The sequence below is a fragment of the Macrobrachium nipponense genome, chromosome 28 (genome assembly GCF_015104395.2).
Source record: "Macrobrachium nipponense isolate FS-2020 chromosome 28, ASM1510439v2, whole genome shotgun sequence".
NCBI lineage: Eukaryota > Metazoa > Arthropoda > Malacostraca > Decapoda > Palaemonidae > Macrobrachium > Macrobrachium nipponense.
This window is the reverse complement of record NC_087217.1, coordinates 6,845,179-6,850,178: the sequence shown is the minus strand read 5'-3', so window position 1 is coordinate 6,850,178 and position 5,000 is coordinate 6,845,179. Positions and strand designations below refer to the sequence as shown.

At 38.9% G+C, this 5,000-nt stretch overlaps 1 protein-coding gene across 7 annotated transcripts in view; it reads right to left on the bottom strand.

The window, feature by feature from the left end:
- The window catches only part of LOC135201385 (microtubule-associated serine/threonine-protein kinase 2-like), a 193,637-nt gene that overhangs the window by 87,086 nt on the left and 101,551 nt on the right, over positions 1–5,000 (bottom strand). The window lies entirely within an intron of this gene.

Sequence of the window (5,000 nt, the reverse complement as noted above, 5' to 3'; positions counted from 1 at the left end):
CTCTCTCTCTCTCTCTCTCTCTCTCTCTCTCTCTTCCATTTCTAGATCTCTACTCACATCTACGCCATCATAATAGACCAAAATATTTAGCATTATAGAAAAAGTGAGAAATACTGAATTGCTTTCGAAAACTACTGAAATCTAAGTTAACATGGGTGATGTTGCACAACATTTACATTATCGCTAACCAATAAAACTAAATGGATCGATTTTGAAAATCATTCATCCCAGACACTAAAATTTAAATATAAAAAAATTCGTAAAGTATTATTCCTTAATAATAATAATAATTCAGTTTTACACTAACACCATCCGTTCAGTTAATTCAATCATTAATCTGTCAATTTCCTTCCAATCTTAGTTCCATAGAGTTAGATCACATAAAAGCTTCCTGTATTACATTAACTTCAATTCGCTCAATCAATTCAATCACCAGTTCATCAGTGAACTCTCTATCTTATATCGACATCCATTCGCTCAGTCTCCGTCTTTATCTAAACAAATGCAAATGCATTCACTCGATGGCAACTCTTAAAAAAAAAAAGGTTAGTAGACTTCAGGTGACTGATTATACTATGTAAAAAAATTGAAGGCAAGAATTTAATTTCGTTCTCGTGTAATGATAATAATAAAATCATACTTCAGGCAGGTTACAATAGCTTGCTTTCTATGAAGACGACCTCTAATAATAATAATAATAATAATAATAATAATAATAATAATAATAATAATAATAATAATAATAATAATAATTTCGAATATCGCTCATGAATTATTTTGTAATGATACAGATATATGTTCTTTGCAGCGTCCCTTCGGCCCCTAGCTGCAACTGCTTCCATTACTTTTACTGTACCTCCTTTCATATTACATTTCTTCCGTCTTACTTTCACCCTTTCCTAACAATTGATTCACACTGCAATTGCGAGACTTTCCTCCTACTACACCGTTCAAATCTTTTACTGTCAGTTTCCGTTTCAGAACTGAATGGCCTTCATTGCCCCAGTGCTTGGCACTATGCCTAAAACCTATAGATCAATCAAACCAATAAAGATAAACAATTCCTACTGCTTGTCATGTAGACAGAGCTTCTTTCTCATTCGCACGTCATTAAGAAACGCCGAAATACGCAGCTCCGACTCAGAAAACAGGCAGACAAGCTTATCAGCAACAAACCAAACAAACAACACCGTTAGCGCCTCTCACCCGGAGCGTGTGAACGACGCAGACGGGTCCGCTGAAGTAAACAGGAAAAGCTGCATCGTCGTCCGAGCAGCACTCGCAGATTTAGCCCGATAAAGAGAGTCGACTGAGAACTCTCGTCTGCTCATCGCTCTTTTTCCCACACCGAGAGCGCCAGGATTGACCTCTCATGATAAACATTCGCTGCCCTTTGAACCTCGACTTTGATACTGTTAGTTCGAACTTAAGCTGATGCCACCTTTGATGGCGCGGAAGGAGAATGAATCAAGCAAAGATTGACTCGGTGTGAAACGAGAGAGAGAGAGAGAGAGAGAGAGAGAGAGAGAGACGTTATCGCGAATGAATCGAGCAATATTTCTCAAATTAATTTTAAAAGCCCCAGTGGATAATCGCTTTTCATACAGCTTCAAACCCTCTTTCTCAATAAAGGTAATTTTTATGTTTTATACCCAAAATGACCTCTTATTAACGTTTCTCGACGCCCACCCCCCCCTACAGGTAATTTTTTTAACACGCTTACCACTACGAGACTATACCCGCGATGTTCTACAGAGGTCGCACTTCCGCACTACTGATAAGAAGCTATACAAAATGCACGATTAGCTGACAACTTGCCTCCAAGTACGGAGACAAATTACATTCTTCCCCCACCGCTTTCTTCTCTTCACAACATTTTCCCAAATCTTATTTGAAAACAGTTTTACCCAGAGAGAGAGACAGAGAGAGAGAGAGAGAGAGAGAGAGAGAGAGAGAGAGAGCGGTGGGACGGGGAGTTCCATCCTTGGAACCAAATGGCGAACTAATTGTGAATTTGGCTGTATTTGCAGTCATCAAAAATATAGAATTTCAAATTACAGTAAAAAAAAAAAAGTACATGTGCCCTTCAATAAAAGGAAGACGGATATAGCAAAGGTAAAAATTAATCAAGAATCAATTAGTACTTTCAAAAGTAGTAATAAGAAAATAATTTACAAATGGACCTGCATATAATATATATATGTATTATATAATGTGCGTTTGTATACATACACTTACTACACATACATATTATATATTATTATCTACACAGAGTTTCTGTACACGTGTGCGTTTTTATATTCTGCTGTTAAATACATAAACCTTCATTAAGACAATTTTTAATTAAAATATAGACCACATGATATTTCCCTGAATATGAGAGTATGGAACATGAGTTTGGATATGAACTAAAAATCTTGGGTCTGAATAAAAAATCGTTAAAAAAAACTTCAGTAAATGTGTTTAATCTCATGTCTGAGTGTATAAAAGACTCCTTAAAACCTGTGGATACAATCACTTCAGATATTGCGTTGAAAGTCAATGTTCCTCCCGTAAACGTGTTATAAAAAAAACTATTTTGTAAATATCACGTTAAAGAAACTAACTTTAGAAAAGAAACATGCCGGTCATTATCTTTTATAACAGTTTTATGTTACACGCTTTTGCCTTTTTCTTTTCTCTCTCTCAAATTTCCAGACCAACAAATTGTCATTTCCTACTGTCTAAAACAGGCTTCCAAAGTACAATCCCAGGGACTTCCCCAAAAGAGCTCTCCGGCCCCTCCACCCCCATTCCCCTGCTAAGTCTTCTATTGTTACCAAGCATCACACCACATAATATGAGGTGGGGGTCACTGGAGGTCATAAAGAGAAAACGAAAGACAGAGAAGATAAAAAAAGAAAGAAAAAAAAAGCGGAGGAGAGAGAAGAGTGAATACATCCAGGGATCAAGTTGCAGCCTTTATCTTTACTTCCGGATTCCTAAAGACTTCTCCTGAAAGTACCGGTAGGTAGTTCCTGTTTCCAGGAACAATTTTTTTGCATTCTCTCTCCTAAACAGAAGTTTCAGGGTTACGAGTGGTGAGTCATACTCCCTTTGTTGTGATTGGCAATAGTACAGGAGCATCAGGTACATTCAAAACAATTCTCCTGCTCCCAAGTGAATGTAAACGTGTGCGAAATTGATTTTTCTCTGCTTCCGTCCAATAAACAGGCAAAATTAAACTATTGAAAAACAAAATGACATAAAAGAAGGGAGCAGGGAAGGACACGGGTTGATTCTACTGAACAATTTCCAGCTACCATCTGAGAGGGAGCTCCAAACACGGCACATACGTACCAGTAGCACGGCTGGCGCTTGATTATTCGGAAAGAGATCCAGTATCTCAACGCCATGAGGTAGTCATATCAGTAGGCAAGGAGACAAACAATGAAAGTAAACTAACAAGAAAACGAACGAAAAAAGTTGTTCTATTTCCTATACTGGTAATTGTTTGAGGCCTTCAATGTAACATTGCAGCGTTAAGAAAAGCCACGGATTTTATTATTTTAAATTTTGTTGGGCAAGAAAAGAAAACCTGATAACACGCATGGATGTTTGGATTTACATGATCAAATTTTATATAGTCCACTGCATACTATTACTTCTCACCATTTTGATGTTGAAATAGTAAATGGCTGCATTTCCTCGTTTGGCTTCACAAATCTTCCATTGACCTTCCACACACGAATAGCGTCCCAAAAACGAATCTCCCCACCCCCCCCCCCCCCCCCCTTTACACGACTATAAGATAGGGCTTAATCATTTACTACGCCCAAGGAGGCAGCTGTATAAAGATACACATCAAGAACGGAAACTCAGAAGGGTTACACTGATATGAGGAAACTTTGCAACAGACCAACAGAATCCACACCTTCAAATCAAAAGATTCATTTTTTTTATAAATTAATAAAACATTAATCATAATAACAGAGGAGGACGATCAGTAAGAGGAGGCCTTCGTGACATTACAACTCAACATAAAGACACCGACATGAACAAGCAGAACATTTCAGGATGGATGGATGGAGGGGAGGAGGGGGAGAGGTGTTCTAATCACCTGTCTAGGGGGGCGCAGGAGGGGGCAGAGGGGAATGGACAGGGGCCCTCGCGGTAGAGGAAGAGGGAAGAGGGGAAAGGGGCAGATCGTAGTAAAGCAAGTGACTCATTCCCCATTTAGGGCGCACGAGGTCAAACGGCCTCCCTCCCCCTTTGTCAGGTTCTCCCTTCCCCCCTCCCCCCTCCCCAGTCACCTGCACTATTCAGCCCCATATTCCTTTCGGCAAATGTGTTGCTTCCCAATTTTAACTTTCCATTCCCATCCCATTTACGTTTCTTTTCATTGTCCCTGGTTCTTCCTTTACTTTTCCTCTCTCTTTCCTCGGTTCCATTTATTTTACCGGAAACAGTCCTGTTTGCAGTCTTCATTTATGACGACTGTCCTCATTGTATACTCTCTACTGAATAGTTGCTGCGTGGTCTCCATGTTGGTACACATTAATAAACGATGAACCTGTAGCACAAGTTTGGTGCATTCGATTGAAGCACACTCGCGTACCTGGGAGAAAACACAGGTTCGAATGTCATACCAGAATTTAGTATCCTACATAATAGCAATTCAAGTGTCAGCACAACAACCCACAGCATTCAAAATATATAGACAAGAAAGTTGCTGCTGAGGTCACTTGCGTGTCATCGAACTGGGGTTTTATAAGAATATATCTTATGGCAAATTATTTATTGTATAGGTGATCCTTCAGCTATTGCTATCGAGGTCGGAAACAATCACCAACGCTGATGAAGCTAAAAAATAAAAGGCTAAATTTTTCTCATGAAACAGGCTTTCCACAATAACGATTTATTTACACGAAAAACCTCTTAACACTCATATAAAAAACTCGAGATCTACTACTGTGAATATTAAGCTGTGTCACTCACGAAAGACCTTGCTACCCAACGGG